We start from the raw sequence: 14,810 nt of genomic DNA on the forward strand, positions 1-14,810 counted from the left end.
CAGAAAGAAGCAGTACATTTTACATGATAAAGATAAAAGGCCAAGTAAGCAAAGTCAGATGAGCCTAATGTGAAGTTTGAACATAAAATGCAAACCATTAAGTGATATGAATGAAACACTATTTAACTCTAAGCTTCCTGGCAATAGAAATGAAGAAGGAAACAATTATTTCTTAAAAATACACAGAATCCACAGGCAAAAAACATAACAAAAACAAATAAACAAAAATAAACTGCTGATCAATAAAAAGTAAAATTCATTAAAAAGAATGACCAGAAGCTAAATCATTTTCTATCAAGCTGGTGATCCTTGATGCTGTAATTTGGGGTCTGAATATACAAGGCAGAATTTTCAGTAACTGTAAAAAAAAAAAAAAAGGAAATGAAAGGCAAGATTTCATTTTTAAGCTGGAAGAAAAGATAACCTTCATGTAGGAGTCTCATTTTTCACCTCCAGCAGCCTATCTCTACAATTACTTTATCAATTATAATTCCTCATTGCTTATCTTCTCTGCCTCCCAGCAGAAAAAAAAAAAAAAAGAAAGAAGGTCATTTCTTCTGTTCTTTCAATGCTTTCTTTATTCCTCTCTTAAAACAGATAAAAAGTTGAAAACATAACAGCTTCACCACCTTCTCTCTAATCAAAGTGATAAATCCTAATGTTAGACATCAAGTAGTCACTTTATTATAAGAGTAAAACATATATTATAAGCATATAAAGGTCATGAAAATGACTGCTTTGAAGACCATAAAAGTAATTGATAGATAAAGTGGCTACTCAGCCACCATCTTTCTTAAGCACAATGCTGGCCTGAACGAGGAAGCACTTGCCTACTCAGTAGTCCAGCTCAGGCCTCCCTTGCAGCTGGATGCTGATAAAGGCCTAGGGACCAGGTGCAGACGATTTTGAGGCACTGTGGTGCCACTCCCAACCACAAACAGAAGAAGTTATCTTCCAGCTGCCTTTGCCCAAGGCCCTTTGAGGAATCCATAAAGCCCCTGCCCCATCCCTCCTCCCTCAGGACTGAGACCCTTTGCTGGTCTCAGTCCTCCTACACCCAGGTGTTTTTAAAATAAATTTTCTTTTTGGAACACGCCTCATGTTTTTGGTTCAGCCCATGGTTTCTGCCTTTCAGTAATAACATGATTTCTTTGGTTTATAAAATTATCAGATCCATAGCTGGATTCATAGTCACTGTCCCCCCTCTCCCCTCAAATTACTCTAAAACATGGCCCTTCACCCACTCACTGGTTCAAGCAGAAATGAAGACTTTCTTTGTCATCTCTCTCTATGAATTCCCACATCCCAACAGTTACTCCATATTAGTTTGATTTCCCGTGCATACCTTAAATCTGTTCATTCTGTCCCTCTCCATTTAAACCAGGGGTCCCCAAACTTTTTACACAGGGGGCCAGTTCACTGTCCCTCAGACTGTTGGAGGGCCGGACTATAAAAAAAACTATGAACAAATCCCTATGCACACTGCACATATCTTATTTTAAAGTAAAAAAACAAAACGGGAACAAATACAATATTTAAAATAAAGAACAAGTAAATTTAAATCAACAAACTAACCAGTATTTCAATGAGAACTATGCTCCTCTCACTGACCACCAATGAAAGAGGTGCCCCTTCCGGAAGTGCAGCGGGGACTGGATAAATGGCCTCAGGGGGCCGCATGCGGCCCGGGGGCTGTAGTTTGGGGACCCCTGATTTAAACACTGTCACCTAGGCTACTGTCCTCTTTCACTTGAACTACATCAATACTTTCTTAACTAGTCCACCTGCCTTTGAGTGTGTGCCTCCCACCCCTCTCTGCAGCCATGGGGAGTGTGTTTGAGATGCCTGTTGACCATGCCCCTCCTGTTATAAAGATCTCTTAATGGTTTCCTATTAATCTTTTGTGTTTTTTAAGCCCAAATTCATGACCATAGTTGACAGGGCATTGCATGAGCTCTGGGCCCTGTCTACTGTCTAGCCTCATCACTTAGAAATCCTATAATTCTTGGTTCCTACCACAGGCAGTCCCCAGGTTATGAGTGAGATTGGTTCTGTAGGTTTGTAAATGTTTAAGTAGTTATATGCACAGAAAGGTAAAAACAAATACTATGTTAAGATGAACATCTAAATTGCATTTAATAATAGGTAAATGTGCCTGTTCCACCTTACTTAGAAATTCAGCTTGAGAACAAACTTGCAGAACCTATCTCGTGCATAACCTGGGGACTGCCTGTACACGGTTTTGTTTTTGTTTTTTGGGAGGAGGGTCCTGAATGGGACAGGAAAACTTTCCTCCACTAGCCTTCTTTTATGCTCCTAATCAAATCAAGTCACTGTGGTTTACACTCTACGGCTCTCAGAATATCATCTCTCTAGCCTTCAATACCATTGTAATTAACTACTTCTGGAATTATCTGTTTAATATATATATATATACTTTATCTCCTCTCTAGATCACCATGAGCAAGGAGAACCGGCATCTTGCTCACTGCTGTATCTTCAAAATCAAACATATATTATATTCGACCTGGTGTAAAGTAGATTCAAATATTTGTGTGAAAAAATGAATAAAAGTAAAATATGAGACATCTATCAAGATGGCACGCATAATGAACTGTTTTTAGGACTAACATACTTCGATATTTGTATAAATTTTCTCCTTATAAAGTAATACATTCATATTTTAAGAGGTAGAAAACTGAAGATTAAATAGGAAAAAATTTAAAGTCATCAGTAATCTATCACATAAAAGTTAACAGTGCTCACATTTTAGTATAGATACCCCTAACACTTTTCTAAACATGCCTATTTAGTTTTGTTGTTTTTTCTAAAACATGTACTTTAATATGTAATATATTTTCTCTTTTAGATAAAATATCACATTTTCCAATGTCAGTAACTATTCCTCTAATGGTGACCTTAATATACTTAATTTATATTACTTTGTTTCTTTAGATATCCCACATCTGTTTGTTGCTTATAAATTGTAGGTGATCTTACCTTTTTGGCAGTAAATTTTCTACTATACAAGACAGAAAATGAATAAAGGACATTTTTCTTTTTCTGTAGAATCCTACATTTTACTAGTGGTTAACTACAACAGAAAAACATAAATCTCCTTTGTTGGGCATGAGCTTTAATTCTATTAACTTCTCTTAATATCATATGTGGGTGGAACGCAGAGCACATTCCTAGCAGCTGTGGCTGATGCAATGCTGTGAGAATACTCCAGTTCTTAGAACCCTCCTGGGCATACCCAGGAAGGGAGCTCGCCTGCTATAAGGAAGTGACTTAGAGCCAACCACACAGCTCCCTGATCTTTTCAGCCATTGGCTATGAGGAACATGCTGTAACATCCTATAGGCTGAACCCATGTATATAAGCTAGCTTACTTCCTGAATAAAGTGGATCTGCGTCACTGAACCTGGTCCCCAGAGTCGGGTCTTTGCGTCTCCGTCGTCCTCACCCCTGGCAGGACTTGTCCACAATTGTAGGTTTGTATCTGATTTACCTTAAATAAATTTCTCTTCTGGCTTTTATTTTATTATCAATATGGCCAATTATCTATTATCTTTTATCTTGTTTGAATTTCAATTATGGAAAAGAGATAATTTCCAGAAATAGAAAAAAATATATATATACACATATATATGGGTCCATATGTTCCTGACCTCCCTTCTTTTATTTCTTTATTTTGTCACTTGGTAGCTGAAGCAGTAAATAGAAAAGCTAAGAACATGGACTCTGGAGTCAGATCATTGTTTCAACATCATTTCAGGGCAGTTACCTCACTGATACCTAAATCAAAGGATTATTGTTACAGTGTAGACCAGCATGCCTAGCATATTATAAGTCCCTATAAACTTTTAAAATTAAACTTGATTTCTGTCATGACTAAGATTTAGCTCTAAATTTTAAGGTGCTTTTTTACCTCCCTGTGTTTCTGCAAATTCCGCTTTTTCTATTTGCCACATTCTTGCTCCCTTTCCATTTTCACTCAGCTTTCCTCTGCCTTCTTTCTCCTATATCAGTCCACTTTTCCAGGTTTGGTACCAGGGTTTCATTCACCATGTAGTTTTTCTTGACCTCATAAATCCAGATTAGACAACCTTGCTCTGTGCTCCTGTAAGGTCCTCCAGGTAAAGCATAGTACCTTTCAGTTCTGCAGACATGTGGTTCTTGACTACAAGCTTTTGCACATCTGGTTTCCACTTTCTGGAATATTCTTCCATCCTATTCTCTGCCCACATGGCTCGTTCTTGTCCCTCTGGTCTCAGAGATGGTTTCCCTAACTTTATCATTCCCTATTTGAACAAATTCAATTATTTTTCAATGTACAGAAAATCATGTTTAATTTTTTTTAAAAAAGACCACTAGGCTCAGATAACTATCTGCCCTAAATATAATTTCATTCCTACACTTACATTATTCTAGTCACTATGGTCTTCTCTCAGTAATGTACTCAGGTATTAATTCATTCAGCAAGTATTAATTCAACAAACAAGATAGAGAAGAATTCAAGAACTCATGAATAAGAAAATCATTGCCCTATCTCACACACTTAAAATACTTTCCAGATTCAGGGCCTTTGTACATGCTATAAGTTCCTGTTCTATTCACTGCTGTTCACCTACCATATTGCAATATATCTGGCACATAGTAGGTGCTCAATCAATATTTACAGAATAGATGAATAGATGAGTGTGAGTGAATGGATAAACATAGCCATTTCTCATTTATTCATGTTTTAGGTGTTTTATGAATTTGCAGCTATATTCTAAGCAAGCGGTTGGCAGTGGGCTGAGCAGGGAGGAGGCTGGGAAGCATTTCAGATGATGTGTCTATATGTGTATGGGTGTTTGTGTGGGAATGTGAGTCTGAGAATGCCTAAATGTGCATCTCCATCCACATCCCAGTGCCAGAGAGAAAGACTCTTGCGTTGTTTCGTGTTTTCTCTCTGTCCTGTCTCCTAACACACCATATTGACAGTAGGCCTTCCCCACTCTGGTTTCCACCCTCACATTCAGGTTTTTTTCATTCTGGAATGCAGAGAATGTGGTACCTCCAGGAGTCCCAGTGTAGAGGGGAGAATCTGGCAGTTACTAGTTTAGAGTAGAGGAGATGAGAATTATAAAAACGAGCTCGAGGGAAGCCCTGGACCTGCCTGCAGGGGTGGGAGACGGCCCTGGAGCATGCCTATGCTTAGGCTCCCGACACCCAGGGTCCTCAAGTTTGGCTGTGAATTACAATAACCTGGGGAGGTTGAAAACTCAGAAGGCCCCCAATCCAGATCTATCAAATGAGAATCTTGGGATGTGGGACTCAGGCAACAGTAGTTTTCAAAGTTCCCTAGGTTAGTTCCAACTTACACCTAAATTTGAAAATGTTGGTCAAATAAGTTTGTAAAATATGATTTTTATGTTTGCTCACTTATAGTTTGCATTGGGGGCTGGGCAGCGCCAGTATATGTGGTCTGTGAGGTTGCAAATTACCTTCCTGCTTGGGGAGGGCCATTGTTTGGCTAATGTTTGCTGAAGGAGAGGTTTTTGTGCCAGAAAGTTTTTAAAAGAGCAGATAAGGGGAGGAGGAAGAAAGAAGCCATGTTTGCAGAGTGAAAGAGAAGAGAATGGAGGGTGCTGAGAGAGAAGCCATGTTGGCAGAGAAGGGAGAAGGTGTGTAGATGGGGAACCAGAGCTGAGGGGCTTTTGCGAGCTCCACTGAGACTGGTGGGACCTTTGATTCTAGGAGAAACCAGAGAAGATTCTCCTGGTTGTGGAACCGGAGAATGTGTCAGTGGCTTTGGGAGCCCTGAGTGAAAGGGAAGTGTTTTCCCAGTGTGTTGCTGGTCGATTGGTGCGAGACTTTAATAAAGGAATGGCCCACCATTCTTTGGCTCCACTGTTTCTTTACCATCTGCCCAAATCCAGTGAGAACCTGTAAGAGTATGGCCATGATGACAGCGGCCCTTGGCCTTACAGAAAACTGTTGCACTAGAAGAAAAAATCACTATAGGCCTCAGGTCACTACAGCAACCCTAGAAATACCTCTGATTTCTTGTTAATTAGTTGCCAACTAAGAGGTACATCTCTATGTTTAACAGATTTAAGGTTAGCCCAATATATGTGTCTTTACTGAATGCTTGACATGATTACACCTACCATATAAAACTCCTATTTTATTTATTTAACTGTATAAGATTATGTGAACCTAAATGTTCCAAGCACTGGTTAGTTGACTTCATGGTGCCTCCTTATATGCCTCCTTCTTGATTTTTTAGTAATCTAGTCACATTCCCCCTTGTGGAGTATCTCCTGTGGATCAATGTAGTCCCATTCCCTGGCCATGATCAGAGATAATCACAAAAATCTATTTTTGCCAATATCTGAGAACAGGTCGGCAAAGATCACTTGGAAAGAGACTTCCTCATTCATCTAAAATAGCTTCAGGAAATGATTTTCTCTTTTTGTCCAGACCTGAACAAGAAAACAGGTCATTGACTAGAGCACTCAAGGCATTTGAAGATCCCGGAGGACTTCCACCTTACTGTGAAACTGATACTATGGAAAGCAGAGTGAATAGTAGGGAAATGTCTTTTTCCGAATCCAACCAACCCTAAAGTCCATTCAACATTAGATCTTCCCTGTTACAGGTTAAGGCCCCTTAAGTTGGGCTTTCTGTTACTTGCAACCAAAAACATCCTAATTAACACAGTATTAAGAGACAGCCTACAAGAATCAAAATATAAAAGTAAAAATATTCCAAAAATTGTTTATTCCAAATTCTCATTGGAATAAGAAGGTTAAGACCAAAAAGCTGAAAGATTTGTGAAAGTAACACCTTCCATCTGACTTTTATTACCTAGTACAAGGCTTTGATCTCAGTGGTCTTAATTGCCAGTCCATTGTTCATTCTACTAAACTATAGTCATCTTTATTGTGAAAATTCATTCTAATTTCCTAGTGTTGGTAAATTAGTGATGATGACCCTAGTTTTTAAAATGTCATTAAATTTCCTTGGAAGGAACTCTCCCTAGAAATATATTTTCTCAACCCTCACTCAAAAGATATACTCAAAGCCTATAGACATAATTTGATTTTTAAATGTAGACATCATGAAAGAATATGTAAAACTGTTGAAAATATATATCATACAACTTACCCCAACCAAAAAAAAAATGTTAAAGTTCTATTCAGCTAGGCTGCTTCAGTAAGTGATGCAGCTGTATATATAAAACACTTGAATCTAAATTTAAAAGTGCCCCCCCTGTATATAGGAATGCTATGTGCCTGAGCCCACTTGCCATCTGTCACCACATTTTCCAAACTTCTCTTCCACCCCCTCCTCTTACACAATCTTATCACATAAAAATATTAGATTTTAGGGATTTGTATAACATTATTAAATTTTCTGAGCCACGTACAAATAGAGGAGGTACTGGCATATCAGCCTAACTCCTCTGGAGTGCCCAATCTATATGCATGGTGGCCAGCAATGTCCTTCAGGCAGAATTTATGTGGCCAAGAATAATGAAAGTAAATTTCTTTTTCTTTCTATGGCATTTTATATTAGGTATTTTCAGGTGTTCCCCAGATTGCAGAGAGGAATTTGGATAGCTTCCAGAGAGTCTTAACTCAGATACCTTCAGATTGTTTTGTTTATTACCTTTTGTAAAGTTTTGTGAGATTTCTCAGATTATCAGAACAATACTTACCAGCCAGTTGGGGTTTATTCACATTGCTCCCTCTCCCTACAGTTTTGAAAATGATTTTTAACTATTGAAAAACAGGGTGATTCTAGTCACCCAAGTGCTTAGGACAGAAACTTTAGTCTTCCTTGGTTGTTCTTATTTCTGCATCTCATTTACAACCCATAAATCTTATCCAATGCTTTTGTTTCCCAACCCCACGGGAGGTCTTAGACAAATGACCAAGGAGATTGGCTGTAAAGTTTTCGTCTAGTATATAATGAAGAATTGGTAAGGGTGGCCCCTGAACTAGGTTCTTTCTTATTTCTCTGCATTTATAGGTAAAAGGAAGCAGGTAAGGAGCATGGTGTTTTACCTACCAAGTATCCCTCTTTCTTTCATCACTGCCCCTGGCAGTTCTGAAAGGCTCATCATTCACAATGTGCCAACCATTCTCTGATCACAAGGATAGTCACCGGGTTCTGGCCTGACTATTCAGAGTCCAGGTGTGTGCATATTATGCAAGAGCAATACCAGGGAGAAAGGGATTTACTTCCATTATAACATAGTCTTGGGGCTCCTGGTGGCTATTGCTATCTGCCATGAAAGAAAATAATGTGCATGTGGCAGCCAAAAATACAGGTACATCACAAAGAGAAAGAGACAAACTGAGACTGAAAGATGTCAGAAGAAAGCAGGAGGGAAGCAAGAATAGAGTCTAAATAAGGTGTCTGCAAACTGTTGTCTGCCTTTCGTTTTCCTAAGGTAAGTTTCACTGGAGCTCTGTATGGCTAGTAGTTGCCACCATAGTGACCATGCTCACACAGGTTCCCATTAAATTCAGACAGACAGTAAAGAAACAGCGGACCCCAAAGTAGTGGGCATTCCTTGATTCAGGAATTGCACAGGCCGGTGAGCAGAAACACAGGAAAAAACACACTTCCCTTTCCCTCAGTCAGCTCAAAGTCGCTGACGCATTCTCCAGTTCCACAACCAGGAGAATCTTCTCCAGTTTCTCCTAGAATCAAAGGCCTCACCAGTTCCAAAGCCCCTCACCTCTGGTTGGTGTCTGCCAACATGGTTTCTTACTCTTCAAAATTGACTTCTCTCTTTTTCCCTGCCATCTTGGCTTCTCTTCCTTTCTCTTTCTTCTCTCCTTTTAAAACTTTTCTGGTGAGAAAATCTCTCCTCCAGTACACTTTAGCATAACAATGGCCCTTCCCTAGAAGGGAGGTAATTTGCAGTTTCACAGATCACATACCTGGTGCTGCCCAGCACCATTTTTTAACATTAAAAGTGAGCAAACTCAAAAAATACAAATTTTACCAACTTATTTGCCCAAGAAGCACAGATATACACATTGTTTCTATGTTGTCCATATCTGTTTTCACACTACAGTGGAAGAGGTTAATCAGCACAGATACCTTACCTAATTGGGTGTGCCTGATGAGGACACTTGAGATACTTTGTTCTATTTGAAAATGTATACCTAACTGAAGGACAAGAAAGGCAAGAACACATGTATAGCACAATAAAAAAACGAAAAAAGGAAAATATGAAGAGACTAATACATAAGCTTAATTAAAAAAATAGCAATGGTACTACTACTACTACTACTACTAATAATAATAATAATGCTCCTAATGATGGAAGCTACCAATTCTTGATTGCATTAACGTAATTGTTGCTGCTTTATGCATACTTTCACTCACTATCCAAATAACCTTGCAAAGTAAATGCATCAGTGACAATAGGTTAAGTTTTGCTGCAGTAACACACACCAATATCTCATGCTACATATTCAAGGTGGATCAGTAGAAGTCTCTGTTTATTGTACAGCCAAGATCCTAGGATGATGGACTCTTCTTCTCAATATATGTGACCATGTTTGCCTCATTGATAAAAAAGGACCATCACACACTACTTTTTAAAGCTTCCATCCACAAGTGAAGCATAAGACTACCATTCATATTTCATTAGCCAAAGAAATCACATAACTGTGCTGAAAATAAAAAGCACTGGTGGAATGTAATACTAATGTGCTCAGAAGGAGGCAAGCTGGGAGTATTTGGAGAATACCAGAAATGTTTACCCAAATAGGGATTAGTCTTCACTTTTCTAATAAAAAATGCGGTAAGAGAAGTTAGGAGAATTCCCCAAGGCCACAAGCTAATAAGTAAGTGGTGTTTGAATTAAACTCAAGTCAGTCTGACTCTAAACTCTAAGCTCTTTTGTGTTGTACCATGTCAATGTACTCTGTCCTCAGCTTTGTGCTGGGGAATAGTAGAGTTTACTGGAGAAAGGCTTATATGATGGAGGACTAAGAAAGGGATGTAAAATGTTTATGCTTGATGAGCTTGAACTTGAAAACCCTTTAATCTGTTTGTTAAGAATATTTACATTATGTAGACAGTATTTAAAAAAGATATGGATGGCAGTTTTGACCAGAGAATTGGGCCTAGGATAGGATGTTTGGGAAAAGGGGAGCAATATAAATGCAGGAATAAAATAATATAATTAAAAAGAAACAATAAAATAGGCATGGAGAGAGAGAGAAAATGATAATGTGAGAATGAGTAGTTGCAAGGGAGATTTTAGACTGAGACTATTCTCGTTCTTGAATACCTTAAGTATAATTCTTTCTTGAAAGATTCAGGTTCAAATATTTATGAGGCAGAGTTACTCTTCCTTTTAGAAGCTTGTCAAGGATAAAAGAGGAGGAAAAATCTGTTTGTGAAGGGAGTTTACAGTATACTTAAAGTTTATTTTAAAAATAAATAAGACTTGATAGATAGGGCAATAAACAATAGGCTCCCCAGTAACCTGCCAGGAGCACTCACAGGAAGCATCTGTAGGCTGCCAAGAGCCAGAAATAAGGATGAACAGCTTTTACTAGCGACAGTCACAGGAACATTGATGAACAAAGAAGGTAGTCGGGGTGCAGCCTCTCTCAGCCAAGTCGCTCTCTGTCGTGAGCACACTAACAGTTCACGCAGAATACACCCACACAGGTAAAGTCACATCTGAATCAGATGTTGCTGGCTCCCTTTGCTAAGAATTCCAGATTTTGTTTTAGCTTGAAATGTGACATGGCATATAAAAATATGTAGCTACCTCTAGAGAAATGTAATACCATAAAAATAATATTAAATTTTGCATGACCTCAATAATTAAGAAGTGCATATGACTAGATAAATCTATGTGTTTTCCCAAAATATTTACTTTAACATTTATATTTTTAAATGTACACATGGATGATTAATATTTATGTGTGCTTATTATGTGCTGGGCATGATTATGGGAGCTGAGGGTATATATACAAAAAAATCTTTACCTCATGGAATCTCCTATTTTAGTGTTGGAGAAAAATGAAAAACAATTAAGGTGATTAAAGATTGGGATAAGGGATATAAAACTATGAAAATAATGACATAATAGAAAACCTGGAAGCAAAGGGTAGGACTGACTTTTGGCAGTAATCAGGTACCACTTTGGAGTGGGCACCATTCAGTTAGATCTGTAAGGTAATAAGCCAAGTGATGACAAAGTATGATATATACTTGGACCTGTTTCAATTAATAAAGACTTTCTTTCTGGAGATAAAATATAGTAGAGCTTGGTTATAAAGCTCATTGGATGAGGACTCAAGAGATCTAAGTCTCTTTCTGCCACTTAATAGCTGTATGTCCTAAAGCTAGCCACATAAACTTTATGAGACTGGATTTCTTCATGAAATATGTGGATTGGGCCAGAGAATCTCTAGGGTCTTTTGGCACTAAAAGTTCACACTACTTTCTCAACTGTTCCTACTGCATGTGTGAGCATATGAGCATTTGCACAAACACACACACACAGGACATATGGAAGTCTTCTATATTTTAAGTGTTGTCAAGAGTAGACTCAGTGCAAAATAAGAAATGCTTATTCAATACGATTTTACTGTTAGTGTAAGCCACCTTGCCCAACTCTACTTTGCTGAAATATCACATTAGCTATTCCATAAAGTTTCCTGGGGGAAAATGTCATTATCTTGCCTTAGACTTTGCAGTGTTTTTCAACCAGTATGCCGTGGCACACTAGTGTGCCGTGAGACATGGTCAGGTGTGCCGTGGGGAAATTAAACATGGGTTCCCAAACTACGGCCTGCAGTGCCGGATACGGCCCGCAGAGGCTATTTATCTGGCCTGCCGCCAGCCGCCTCCATCCGAACATAAACATTCCCCTCACAATCCCTCCAGCTATCAGCGACAGGAAGAGTGGAGGCACAGGGAACGCTCACTGACCAATGACCTTCTAGGATTCATCCCGACCACTAGCAATGAACCAATAGTAGGCTGCCTCTCATCCACAACCAGGAAGGTCCCCTCTCGGGCTGCCGTGCACTTGTCATCATGTGGCCATGGCAAGTAGTTGAAGCTGCTACTCCTCCCCATGGTCCTGATTTCTAATCCTGGTCAGGACTGGAGGTAATGTTGCCACCACTAGACGAAGCCTCAGCCTCAGCTGGTTATGTCTATCCTGATGGTGTATATACAATAGATATTTGAACTTTTTCTTTTTAAAAGAGGCCCCCGCAGAGGGTGATATACAATGCATCATAATGCATCACAATGTTATCTAACTTTAAAGCTAAAGTTTGCTGATCTTCCTTTGGACAGTTTTTGGTTATCTGTTGCCAAGGAGTTCCCTATTCTGGCCAACAAAGCTATTTTGACATTGCTCCGTTTTCAACCACATAACTATGTGAGCTGAGCTTCTCAAGCTTGACTGCAATAAAAACTAAAAACAGGGAGAGACTGAGAACTGTTGAGGAAGAGCTTCGTGTGTGTCTTTCTACCATTCCTGCCAGGATATCCCTTTTGTGTTCATTGAAACAGGCCCAGGTTTCACACTAAGTGAGTATAAAAACATTTAGAAACTATATTATTAACTATATGTATAATATGTACAGTGTTAGAGTGTCATTTTGTGTCATTTTGATAGGTGGTGTGCCCCAGGATTTTGTAAATGTAAAAAATGCGCCGCAGCTCAAAAAAGGTTGAAAATCACTGCCTTAGAGGATATACCCACAACCCTCTCTCAAATCACCTGATACTCCTAGTGCGGTGGTCGGCAAACCGCAGCTCACGAGCCACATGCAGCTCTTTGGCCCCTTGAGTGTGGCTCTTTGGCCAGCTTAGGAGTACCCTAATTAAGTTAATAATAATGTACCTACCTATATAGTTTAAGTTTTAAAAATTTGGCTCTCAAAAGAAATTTCAATCATTGTATTGTTGATATTTGGCTCTCTCTCTTTTTTTTTTTTTTTTGTATTTTTCTGAAGCTGGAAATGGGGAGAGACAGTCAGACAGACTCCCTCATGCACCCGACCAGGATCCACCCAGCACGCCCACCAGGGGCGACGCTCTGTCCACCTGGGGGCGATGCTCTGCCCCTCAGGGGCATCGCTCTGTTGCGACCAGAGCCACTCCAGTGCCTGGGGCAGAGGCCAAGGAGACATCCCCAGCGCCTGGGCCACCTTTGCTCCAATGGAGCCTCAGCTGCGAGAGGAGAAGAGAGAGACAGAGAGGAAAGAGAGGGGGAGGGGTGGAGAAGCAGATGGGCACTTCTCCTGTGTGCCCTGGCCGGAGTCAAACCTGGGACTTCTGCACGCCAGGCCGACGCTCTACCACTGAGCCAACTGGCCAGGGCCGATATTTGGCTCTCTTGACTAATGAGTTTGCCGACCACTGTAGTGTATGCAACTCTGCATCCAGACTCTCTCCCCAGAGCATCCCAATTTAGCTTCATCTGATTGGACCAGAGGAATGATCAACCATAGGCTGGTCACTGGTCTGGAGAATAAGGGAAAAAGATGAGCCAGGCCAACCAATTTGCTTACAAGGAATTTGGTTTTGGGGTTGTGGAACATTTGATGGGTTGGTGATAGGGACAAAAATTAAGGACATATAAAAAGCTGCCAAGGCATAGTGATAACAAAGCATCTGAATGAAGTCTGTGGACACTGTAACCATTGAGGCTTTCAGAGCTGTTCAGATCCAGACTCACTATCCCATTTCATCTCTCCTGAGGCTCTGGCATAAAAGCATTCCTATTCCTGATTACCATGAAATTTCTCCATGGCCTATCAACAACCTCCATTTCTACTTGAACTAGCGTAACTAGATTTCTTTCAGCCAAGTTCTAGACACACACACTCACAAAAGGAGTGGCTGATTCAATAAATAAGCTATATTTCATGGAAATGTTAATGGTAGCCATATTTAAAAATAGGAGTATTAAATAAAATTGTGGGGAAGTCTTTGCTTTCAGGAAATAGAAGCCACAAGCACAGCAAGATGTGAATGGGCCCTGAGGTAGAAGGTGGATTCCAGGAAACATGCTCTAAAATTGGTCTGGGAGGACCTAAAAGAGATGACCAGGTGGGCCTTACCAGGCATGGACACAGCGGATAGAGCGTTGGACTGGGACTCAGAAGGCCCAGGTTGGAAACCTCGAGGTTGTCAGCTTGAGCGTGGGCTTATCTGGCTAGAGTGCAGGCTCACCAGCTTGAGTGCGGACTCACTGGCTTGAGTGTGGGATCATAGATATGACCCTAGAGTCCCTGGCTTGAGCCCAAAGGTCACTGGCTTGAAGCCTAAGGTCACTGGCTTGAGCAAGGGGTCAGTCACTTCGCTGTAGCCTTTGTTCAAAGCACATATGAAAAAGCAGTCAATGAACAACTATGGTGCCACAATGAAAAAGTAATGCTTTTCATCTCTCCCTTCCTGTCTGTTTGTCCCTATCTGTCCCTCTCTCTGTCTCTCTCTCTGTCACAAAAAAAGAAAAAAGAAAAAGGAAGAAATGACCAGGATGGAAACGTTTGATCTACATTGATGCTGATGAGAAGTGCTTAACTGTGTAGAAAAGAAATGGCCCCAAAGCTCTCAAACATTTATCTTCCCTTCCTCCCATTGTTTTCTCAGCACAATGCATAATATATAATAAAAAAATTTAATACTTGTCAATGGAGACATGCAATTCTCTTTCAGGAACCATATAGGAAAACATTTTCTTCTGGTCACTCTATACAAAACACTCTGTTTTCCCATCCCTGTGTAACTGCTTCGATGCTTTTCTTAATTCT

This window comes from Saccopteryx leptura, chromosome 10, assembly GCF_036850995.1.
Source record: "Saccopteryx leptura isolate mSacLep1 chromosome 10, mSacLep1_pri_phased_curated, whole genome shotgun sequence".
Classification (NCBI taxonomy): domain Eukaryota; kingdom Metazoa; phylum Chordata; class Mammalia; order Chiroptera; family Emballonuridae; genus Saccopteryx; species Saccopteryx leptura.